At 35.8% G+C, this 12,165-nt stretch overlaps 1 protein-coding gene across 1 annotated transcript in view; it reads right to left on the bottom strand.

Moving 5' to 3' along the window:
• LOC120414736 (uncharacterized) overlaps positions 1–8,534 on the bottom strand; it is a 69,713-nt gene extending 61,179 nt beyond the window's left edge. The window contains exon 1 of the mRNA XM_039576047.2: positions 7,892–8,534. The gene's annotated coding sequence lies outside the window, so the exon portion shown is untranslated. The remainder of the gene's footprint in view (positions 1–7,891) is intronic.
• Between the last annotated feature and the right edge of the window lie 3,631 nt (positions 8,535–12,165).

The raw sequence follows: 12,165 nt of genomic DNA, 5'->3' as shown, positions 1-12,165 counted from the left end.
CGTTGGCATTATTTAAATGGTCATAGTTTTTGATTTGATGAATTTTAATATGTCACATGACATGGTTCCTTGAAAATTCCGAAGTGTCCCCAAGTGGCCACCGGTTACCGGTGACCCGTTCCGGAGTGGCCAGGTTGGGCCAGAGGACGTTGGCATCACTTGTAATGGTCATAGTTTTTGATTTGATGAATTTTAATATGTCACATGACATGGTTCCTTGCAAATTCCGAAGTGTCCCCAAGTGGCCACCGGTTACCGGTGACCCGTTTCGGAGTGGCCAGGTTGGTCCAGAGGACGTTGGCATCACTTGTAATGGTCATAGTTTTTAATTTGATGAATTTTGATATGTCACATGACATGGTTCCTTGCAATTTCCGAAGTGTCCCCAAGTGGCCACCGGTTACCGGTGGCCCGTTCCGAAGTGGCCAGTTTGGACCAGAGGACGTTGGCATCACTTGTAATGGTCATAGTTTTTGATTTGATGAATTTTAATATGTCACATGACATGGTTCCTTGAAAATTCCGAAGTGTCCCCAAGTGGCCACCGGTTACCGGTGACCCGTTCCGGAGTGGCCAGGTTGGGCCAGAGGACGTTGGCATCACTTGTAATGGTCGTAGTTTTTAATTTGATGAATTTTGATATGTCACATGACATGGTTCCTTGCAAATTCCGAAGTGTCCCCAAATGGTCACCGGTTACCGGTGACCCGTTCCGGAGTGGCCAGGTTGGACCAGGTTCCGTCGGCATTGCTCCAATAAAGCAGGTTCTTAGTATCTTTCGTCTGCGGCCAAAAAATCCAAAATCGGTTAAATTATCTAATTTTGGTATGCGAATAACTGATTGCAGATAAATATATCCGTACCCGGGCCAAAATTAAATAGTTCATCACGTAATAATTGAATGATACCCTGCAACTGTCACTTTTCCGTATAAGGATTTCTGAACGTTCTTCGCCTCTGTTTCAAAGCTGTGGCAACGCCCACAAAATTCCCCCGAAGAAAAATTTCATGCTTTTTGTTCGCATGAGCGTGAACAAATGTATGATTTGTTTCCCATTACCATGAACGAAGTTTATGAATACGAGATCAGGAAAAACGTAACCAGACCTGGCGTTACGGTTTTTCGTGAACAAACGTTCATGGAAATCGGTTGCAATCATGCATTTGTTCACGGTGCAAAATCTTATCATAAAATTTGCTTTGTTTCCTATTTTCATGGTACGTTGTTCACGTTTACGCGAACGGACTTTTTTGCGTGTATATAGTTGGGGATCCAGTTTTTCCTTCTACAAGCATCCGTTGCTGGAAGCGTTGCGTTACGGTTGAATGTTGAGTACAGAGATCAAGAACAACTCGTGGATGCTTCATAGACTTGATTATTTGAAGTACTGGACTATGATATTCTTTGAAGGAACTTACAACATCTTCCCAAAACAAGATGAGATTCTGTTCATACTTCATATCACATAACCTATCGAATATGATTGAGTAATTGTTTACATGTTCCGCTGGGAAAGTTTACAACGGCGCATTATCTGCCTTGTTCAGATCACGACAACATCATGTTCATGTTCTCAACCAACCTAAACAACATCTTTTCTTTTGACATATGAAATTGTTGTTTACGCTCCCAGACAGATGCTTTATAGTACATGCCAATCTTACAACCTGCAATTTCGCACAACATCATGAAAACTGGCTATCGCGGATGAACAACATATCTTGGTTGTGCAACGAGGAGGTGGGACGAAGGGGAAGCTTATCTTTAGCCAGAAACCATTCTTCGTAAGGTCCCGACCATTAAATCCATCAATCTTATCGAAGCAAAAAAAACCCGTCCATGGGTGGAGGAGGCCAATTTCGCGCTCGTATAGACCGGCCGGAACGGAACCGACTCCGGTCGACCAGATCTCACGAATATCCGGCGGCTATTGTTAATATCCCATCAAGCCAATTCGATCGTCGATTGTTCTTGCGCTCAGGAAAACCTCGTCGGCCACGAAAAACCGTGACGAACCAGGGGAAGGAAAGCCTTGGCGTCTTTCAAGGAGAATAAAGAAAAAAAAATCAGCTCACAACATAAGACACACAGACTCCTCTCCCCCATCAGATCGCATCTCAATAATATCATTATTTTCACCCTCGCAGGCTTTCCACGGAGGTTTGTTGCACTGCTGGAGCGGCGATGGCTTGTAGAAGAAAAAAAAGTTCAACACTCATGTAAAAGATTTCGCGATTTGCTGGAGGGTACGAAAACATTTTCCCACATGACTCTATGGAATGTCGATATTTTAGATAATTTAAGAGAATTTTTATTATTACTCATTAAAAAATCGTGGAAAACTTCGGAAAAGCGAAAAAAAATTCCTCGTTTTCTCAACATTTTGATTGCTTACCGTTGTTTCAAGGAAATCTTATCATAAAAATTTCAAAAACTATTGTTTAACTTAACTAAACTATTGATTTGAGCTTATTTAATTTTGTATGGGAATTCTGTGCACACTTGTGACACGTAGTACATTTTTACTTTCAAAACACACTTGTGACACGTGCTTTTCAGATTTTTAGTTACATTTTATACTGTAACTTTTAGTAGATTTCACTTAATTAGTCCATACTTGGAGCGTTTGTTCATCGATAATATACGAACAGATCGCTGTATTCAAAAATAGTTTATCATGTATTGTTGTGAAAATATTCAACCTCAAACTTTAAAAATCGTTTTTCTCGAAAAGTATCAAATGGTCTATGTCACAAGATAGCACACAGCTGACGAATTGTGAAGGCGTTTAGTTAGAGCGCAATTTAGAATTTTATATAAACACACATCACATTTCAGACACTTCCAGCTGATATCCTTTTCTTTTCAAAATTGGTTTCAGGGATGTTGAAGATTGCAAATTAATAAATCATATTTTCATAAACAGTCCAGATTCGAATATCCGAAGGCCTGGGAAATCATTCACTGGATAATTAAATCTCCGGATACTCAAACCACACAAAAAAAACTTTGCCTAATTTTTGTTTGCCCATAAACATCTTTGAAGGGAATGAGATTTTTTAAATTCAAGATGGCAGCCAAAATGACAGTGATGAAAATTTAAAAATGCATTTTGTCATTTAATATGCAATCAGCTATCCAAAAATCCAAATATAAATCTTCGGATAATCAAGTCTGGACTGAACAACGAATTCACAACAAGTTTCAAAAGTGTAAAGGTGTTACGTTACACATGACCAATATGACAAAAAACTTTGCAAAAGTTCTTGAAACGTTTTTTTTTTTTTTGTAAGTCAAACCTTTTATTTTTGAGTTCAAGTATGTTTTAGATACAAATTTTTTTTTTCTAAAGCAAAGCGAATTTTCATTGGTTTTCAGTAAAGATCATCCAAAAAAACGTGAATATGTACAATTTATAGAATTTTTGAAGTCATTTATACATAAATTAAACGAGAATTAGTCGAAAAGGGCTTTATCTACAAATGGCGCTTAAGACCTTTTGAAAACTAACACGAGAATTTTTCTTCATTAATAAAAATCAATTTCCTTTTCGAGTCTTTTGTGCAATTTCATATACTTCTATGTCAACTAGGATGTAACAAAATGAGGGGAGGGGGGGCATGGGGCTTGTTTCGGTTGGAGTACTGAGACCAAATCCCAAATATTAGTTCCCTTGGTAACGCGCCATCTTTCAATAGGTAGATAATCCTAAGTTCTATGACAAAAGCAAATCTTTCCCCGTTCTCAAAGAGAAAAAATAACTCCAAGAGAGACTTTAAAATGTTCATTTTTTTGTTCCCTAATTTTCTGGAGCAAGGAAATCTCCTATCGGTAGATTTTTTTTTCATTTTGAAGTTTATTAACATTAAATCTCCTAAAATCATAAGAAATCTCACGGCAATGTTTGACAATCATTGCACAGTGTTCGGATTGGCAAAAATAAGTGGAATAAATTGATAACTCATTTATTTGACATCCTAGCCAAATAAAGTCTTCGGAAGAGTTGTTGTACTTGATAAGGGCTATCTTTTGAAGTTAGTGACATACAGGGTGACGACCTTCCAGGGTGTCAACCAAAAACTAACTTTGTTGGATGACGTTGTAGAGCTTTGGTGTTTCCGGTAGAGGAGAAAATTTCATGAAAGTTTGTCGAAGGCTCCAAATTTGTAGCTCTTAATCTACTCGGGATATACGCCATTTTTGCAAAAAAATGTTCAAAAAAGCACGTTTTTGGTGATAACACAAAATGTCACCATTTTAGCGGCCTACTATGTTCTGAAGTGTTGTATGACATAAAATTACACATCTTTGCCGAAGACAGCAAAGTGTTTCGAGCCTTTATTGAGGTGTTATAACCATTTTTAAGTGATTTTGAGCCTATGTTCATGTTGCTATGTTTTCAAAATGGCGCATTTTGGCACAAAACCTAACAATGCACCTGATCCGGCTCCGTGGCTTAATTGTTACGGCTTCTGCCTCACAAGCAGAAGGTTCAGGGATCAAATCCCGGTCGGTTCCTTTGAAATTTGAAATTTGGAATCATGAATTTGAACTTTGAATATGAACAAAAACGAAAATGAATCAGGCGGGATTCAAACTCACGCCTTAGGATTGGTGGTCTGGGACGCTAAGCAGTCGGCCATCAGAAGGTTTCCACTGTAGCAGTGAAATGATCCGTAGTGTTGAAACATGTTATCTTCTCATATTAAATACGCGCTGATCCCTGATTTGCCTGACGGGATTGGAAGTCTAAATATAGATCGAGTTTCCTTCAGATGCTTGCTTCTATGTTCAGGCGGGGCCAAACAATGCCCAGCGACCTCGGAATTGGACCGCAAGGAGCTCTGTCATTCTGAAACGGGTCGTTGGAAGCAGCGCGAGGGCTATCACCACCTAATACCCGGGACTGAAATACAGTATGTAAAAAAAGTATTTACACCCCTTGGGCACTATGCACATTTTGTGATGAAACATGTAAAAAATTTAAAGTTTGACAGGAACCTAGTACTACGTTTTGTTCAGAAACTCATGCCAAACATTTTGCTACAAAAAGCTCATGAAAAGATGATTTCTATAAAAAGTTATATAACAAATACTATTACGAAAATAAAAAAGGTGCAAAAAAAGTTTGTACACCTTTCGAAAAATTAACATAAATAATGTTATTTGTTGACAAATCACCATAAATCCAGTCTCCCAACTCCAAATAGGCATCCTTGACTGATTAAAAAAATAATTTGGATTGAATATAAAGTTTACTAACTACTTAGTATAAAAGTTTATATAACTCTGGGAATTCTATATAAAACTTATCTAAACTTAATTTTGCAAACTTTTAATTCAAATAAATGTTAATATATTACCATAGAATTGCTAAATAAACATTTTGGAGTGGGTATAACACCGTTTTGGGGGTATTTGTATCGATAGAATAGATTTTTCGTTGGAATTTCGTACCAACCCGGAATTACGTCGTCGGAAAATCCGCCGGCATCTGAACCGGTCCTCAATTCACAAGTCAACCTATGTGGCATCAGAAAGGGCATAAAATTTCCGATCTTTTGATACCCATACATCCAGGTTTTCTATAAAACCCACGTTTTTAAATACCTAAGCAAAAACGTTGTTATGGTTTCGTTTGAGCAACCTGCCAAAAATGTATGGAATTTCGTAATTTTTGTTCTCGTTAATCAAACTTACTTTTTGCCCAGGTATTTAAAAACGTAGGTTTTAAAGAAAACCTAGATGTATGGGTATCAAAAGATCGGAAATTTTATGCCCTTTCCGATTCCACATAGGTTGACTTGTGAATCGTGGACCGGTTCGGATGCCGGCGGATTTTCCTACGACGTAATTCCGGGTTGGTACGAAATTCCAACGAAAAATCTATTCTATCGATACAAATACCCCCAAAACGGTGTTATACCCACTCCAAAATGTTTATTTAGCAATTCTATGGTAATATATTGACATTTAGTTGAATTAAAAGTTTGCAAAATTAAGTTTAGATAAGTTTTATATAGAATTTCCAGAGTTATATAAACTATTATACTAAGTAGTTAGTAAACTTTATATTCAATCCAAATTATTTTTTTAATCAGTCAAGGATGCCTATTTGGAGTTGGGAGACTGGATTTATGGTGATTTGTCAACAAATAACATTATTTATGTCAATTTTTCGAAAGGTGTACAAACTTTTTTTGCACCTTTTTTATTTTCGTAATAGTATTTGTTATATAACTTTTTATAGAAATCATCTTTTCATGAGCTTTTTGTAGCAAAATGTTTGGCATGAGTTTCTGAACAAAACGTAGTACTAGGTTCCTGTCAAACTTTAAATTTTTTACATGTTTCATCACAAAATGTGCATAGTGCCCAAGGGGTGTAAATACTTTTTTTACATACTGTAAGTTGTATCAGCATTCGGCATATACAAAGTCTGATACAAAACTATACTTTCCCATAATTTCGCTACCGGTTAGCGGGTATTGGATTGGACCACACACACACAAACCTAACAATGCACCTGAAAATGCACACTTTCAACTAAATTTCCTGAAAATATCTCCGTGTCTATCGGTGTCTATTTTGAGAAATCTCAATTTGAATCTGACGTTTTTAATCAATTTATTTATAATTTTTACGCGGAATCTATTTGAAAACGTGGTAATAATCGGTAAATTGAAGGATAAATTAATCGATTTTTATGGAAAATACATTGTCTATGAAAAAATACGACAAACTTTCTAAAGCGACCAAATATAAAAAGAAATATGTAATCTTAAATATGAACAATTATTTTAAATTTTAACATACATTATTTTCGAGCTTAACATGTTTTTATTACTTATTTTGGAATGTGTGTCATAATTGTAAGCATAAAATATATAAATATTGAAATAACAAGCCAAAGTTTCAACATTTGCATCAAAAAAGTGTTTTAAAATGCATGTTTCACTAGTTCAGTTGTTTTGCAATCATTAGTTATTTTTTTTTTACGAGCACAAAAATTTTAGTGAAAAAAAAACTTCAACCCAAACATGCTAAAAAGATTCTAAACGCAGAGGAATGCATTTTAAACTGATTTCAGCTGATGCACTTAAATTTCCAGTGAAATTTAGAAGCTTTTTGAAAAAATATTGTTGTGCCCCCTGGTTTTTCGGACCAACTTTGTACGGGGGAGACAAAACCTTTAGATAAAATGTGTGCCAGCCTTGCACCTTTTTCAAAACCATTCCTCCCGTAAAGTTGTTTCACTTAGTCGCATTTATCTTGTTTGCATTTATCTTGTTTGTTTGTTTTTGCTAGTATTTGGCCTATTCTACCACCTCCTATCATTCCTTCTTTCCTTTCTAATCTTTTCATGTTTTAACAGTCACTTTTTCAATTGTTTTGCTTGTTTTTCGCATTTTCTGCTATAGAATGATATCATTATCAATTAAATTATAAACAATTGCGTAGAGGCATAGTCCGGGACACTACAAAAATTGCTGTATACTTATTTTTACTCAAAATATAGGAAATGTTAGTGAATGACACACAACCCAAGTAGACCCAAAAAAAAATGACATGTTTAAAAACATCAGCAAAGTCACATAAAACTAGTCAAACTTCCAACCCCAAAATTTTGTAAATTTTTAAGAGTTCTTTTTTCCAATGCGTTTTAAAGAACAAAAATTGGTTGAAAATGGATGTTTGACAAATTATTAGATCGAAGCCCGTCTAGAGGCAGAGTTGGGTTGTAAAGGGTTAAAAGAATACTATTTCTTCAAAGATTTTTTTAAATCTATAACGAAAAGATAATTTATTCAATTATGTATTAATGGAGGAATGTATCATATTTTTAGCATAAACAGCTACTTAGATGCCTTTTTTCAAGCGTGATCTTACCTGCTTTTTAAAACAGCTCTCCCTACAGCATCCACTATCTTAATCCTTTCGCAGTAATAGCATTAATCCGATAAAACGTATCTGAATCACTGGTCACATTTAATGCTCAGCTCTAAATGCATCACATCAATCTCCTCCAATGCGATTTCCCAGGCCAAAGCTCCGTCTATCTACAGCACTCTGATTCAAACTGGTGCAACAACTACTCCCCAGCTTAATTGCGAACAACCAATTATCACTTCACTAATGCTTCAACTCGGCACACTCAATTGCGCTCTTCCCTTCAATTTGCCGCTCGAGACTTGATCAGACGTTTTCCGCTAATTTCATTTGATCACCGTCGTTGAATGCACTTTCCGATTACGACGATTCTTCGCCTCTCTTTAGCTCGATTGCCCGGTCTGCAAACCACAACTTTTCACAAATCCGTTTTAACTAAATCGACTTAAGAGCATTCGTTTTCGCGAACTTTTTTCTTCCTCTCTCTCTTCTGTAATGAGCACCACGATCTCGCGAAAATACTCGCGGTTTCTCGTTGTATTACCTGAAATTAGCATAAATCACTGCAATAAGAACATCCTTTTTTTTCGCTGTCGGCATCAGACTCGCAAATGATCGCTTATTAAGTTGTACACTTTTCGATATTGTACTGAGAACCACACCAAGCTCTGTAATTTCTCATAAATGTTGGGAACACAGCACACACATTTGTACACCCACATGTGAAAAAAGTGCTTTTGTCGGCTCGTGTGAACTGTAACGGAACGACTGCCCCTCGAGGGGGTGAAATAATTTGCATGAGGCGCATATTATGCTTTTGCGAAAGCCACGCGCAACGACACACACGATGCGCCTCGCGGCAAGCGCATGAGAGCGAATGAGAGAAGAATGAGCAAATGAGTGATTAGTGTGAGAGAAAGAGAAGAGTGATTGCAAGGACTGTAATGAGTGCTCGTGATGGGAATTTCTTATCGTAGGAAAAAAAATATGATTTTTGAAGTCGTGATTTTTGAGAAGCTTTGTGAGTTGCAATTTGGAAGCAGGGTGAGAAAATCTAAAATGGAAATTGAGAAAAAAATATTTCCCTGGATGCTATTTTAAATATTAGTTCTACTTATTTCATTTGTAACATACATCGATCATTCAATAATTGCATCCAGTTATATGCATCTTTGTTACGATTTTGTAAAATGCTGAAAATTGTTATATGAAATTATTTTAATGTTAATTCATTTTTTTTTTTAAGCATTGTTTATGACTATCAATACATTATGTCTCTCCAAACCCTTAACATTTATCGCAAAAAAAAAAACAATAATAAAATTGGAATTATCATTGGAACTAGAGGTGGAGAACATAAGATCCGGTTCATTAAAAAAGCGGATGAACCATGGTTCACAAAAAAAGAGCCGCGGTTCTTTTTGAACCGCCGATATTTTGAAAGAACCGTTCCAAGATAAACAGATTTCTAAACTGCTTTTTTTTAAATTTAAAAATGTAATTCATCGAATTACCAACACTTTGTAGTATTATAAAAAAAATTATAAAAATTTAAATTACAGGCCATGGTCTCAACATTTGTATGAGAAAAGTGTTTTAACCCCTTCCCGCCCAGAGCAAAATCGAGATTTTTTACGTTTTTCACCATTACTCGTAACTGGATCGACCAAATTGGATGAAATTTTAATGGTTATAAGCTAACATTCTATATAAACTAACGCAGGTTGAACCAGGTTGAAAAAACGCATGGTTGCAAAGAAATTTAATTTTGGAGACAAAATTTATTATTGCTCTGGAGTAACCATGGGCGTTAGAGGGTTAAAATGCATTTTACGCCTGCCCAGTTGTTTTGCAATCATTTGTTTTCAAAATATCCAAGTAGGGGAACTATACCCTTTATCAGCCTATTTCTATTATCGGCCTATCAGCACTTTGATCATGAATTACAGCTTTCATAAAGTGTTTTTGACTGTTCCAAAGTAACAAGCAGCTCAAATAAAAGTGAGCAAGCAACTCTCCATTGTTGATACATCTGAAAATGTTGATTTAATAGCGGAAAACGGCAAAAGTGATGAGAATTGGTCGAACGGCTTAGAGTGATTAGAATGGGTATATTTCCCCTATTGGAGAGATTTTTTTATCGCCGAAAATTATTTTTTGCTTTGCTGTACATTGGAATTCCACAAAAATTGAATTTATTTTTATCGATCCCAGACATGCTAAATATGATTTTAAACGCAGGAAACTGCATTTCTTATTGTAACTAATTGGCTCATTGGCTAAGTAACGTCATGCAACAACTTTTTCGATAAGTTTTGATTTAGATTTTCAAATCTGATCTATACAGTAAAAATCATGGTAATATTACATCTGTATTACATCAGAAAAATGTGTAATTTTACCCATGAAAATGTGTAATTTCGCTTCTTTTCTGGTGTTATGTAACTTTTTCAGTCTAAATTGAGGTTACAATTACATCTTCCAAATTTACACATTTTTTTACTGTGCAGAGAGGATTCTGAGAACGGATCAAGTTTCACAGAATTTACAGAGGAAGAAGGATTCATGGACATACCGTGCCGAACACGTCATTATTTTGATTTTAATTTTGAAAGTTTGTGCATATTGAAAAAAAAAATAATGCGAGTGCTCTGAAAATTACATTTCAAAAGCCTAGTATATTTTTTAAAATTTATTTTAAATCATAAATATTATTAAAAATTCAATGTACAGTTTAAACAACAGAAAAATCCCAACATTCAAGCTGTGCACGAGCCACACCAAACGTACAAAATGCAATTCTTATGCAAAATTGGCTGAGCTTTTCGAAAAATACTTTCAAAAAAACACACGATTAAGTGTTAGGGGTTGAAACTTCAAAAACCGGTCAAGATCATAACTTTTTCAAAAAACTTTTTCGTAAAATACAAATAAATCGTGAAGAGTATATGCAATCCCACTATGTTTACACATCATTTTTGTCTTGTTTTTGTTTGATTTACAACGATGTATAACATCAACGCTACAAAAAAACACGTAATTCCAAAATTAAATTTTTGTGCTAAATGAAAAAATGACCTCTGTGCTGATTCGAAAAAAACATTAAATTTCTAATAAAATTACATGTCTCACGTTTTTTTTGACAGTGGAGTAACGGGAAATTGCACTGATTTTAAATCTTTTCTTGATAAAACATATATTTTATTACGGAATTTTGAGTACGCCATCATATCAGGCTTCCATTTTTTCACAAAAGTCCCTTTGACACCCTATGTAAGGGAATGATGGAACAAGAGAAATCACAAATCCGTATAAATAATTTTAAGATTGTTCAGGTGAACACCGAAAGCACGATCTAAAATTTAGGTGGCCGAAGAATGCTCTTAACTGCTTGATTAATTGTTTGATAACACGACGCCGAATAATTTAATCATTTTCTGACGTACACAAAATATTGCAGCCAAAAAACCCGCTAATTAAAAAAAATTGGTTTCAAATTGTTTTTTTCTTGATTTGTGCACCTAAAGTCAAAAACCAAGATTGTTTACTTTTTCCTTTTTGGTCTGACAGTCTTGGTCTGCCAGATTTGGTCTGACAGCTTTATCATGGATTTTGGTCTGGAACAGGCGAGGGATAGGACACAGCACCCTCAGTAGCACCCGACCGTCACGAGATATCTAAAAATTGACGTCAAATTTGAGATCACGGACTAAAATTACCCCATAGAGCAAAGTTTCAAGGAATCGAAGAGGGGCCGGGGAGGGATTTCGTGTGGGTTGGCAGAGACTTACCCATTACTAAAATAGGTTTTAGGTCTCCCCGAACCCATAAGATATTTAAAAAAAAAACAAAACATTATATCATATCAAAACAACAGAAAATTTATTATAATTTGTTATCCACGGTTTGCTTCTTAGTCATAAGTTAAGTAGAGTCATTATTTTTTTCCATTTTCTCTAACATGCCAAAATATTCGACCCATTTCAACAACATCCATCCATTAATCGTCGAGTCAAACTTCACCATTACTCTTCTAGCAACTGTTGCAAAGTATAATTGCACTCTTAAACGGCCATTCCTCATCCTAGCGCTGCAGTCAGTGCCAGTGCAGAACAACACGACCGCTCGTTCAGCAATTACATCTCCAGCCAATACCATGTTACCATGGACCAAGGTTAAGAGTTCAAGTGCAACGCTCAGTATCAATGCAACGATCTCCGGCGCACCAGTCTCTCTTTTTCTATGCCAATTGGAAAACCATCTCTCGGAAAACC

The sequence above is a fragment of the Culex pipiens genome, chromosome 2, assembly GCF_016801865.2.
Source record: "Culex pipiens pallens isolate TS chromosome 2, TS_CPP_V2, whole genome shotgun sequence".
NCBI classification, from domain to species: domain Eukaryota; kingdom Metazoa; phylum Arthropoda; class Insecta; order Diptera; family Culicidae; genus Culex; species Culex pipiens.
This window is presented reverse-complemented; position numbering and strand designations above follow the sequence as displayed.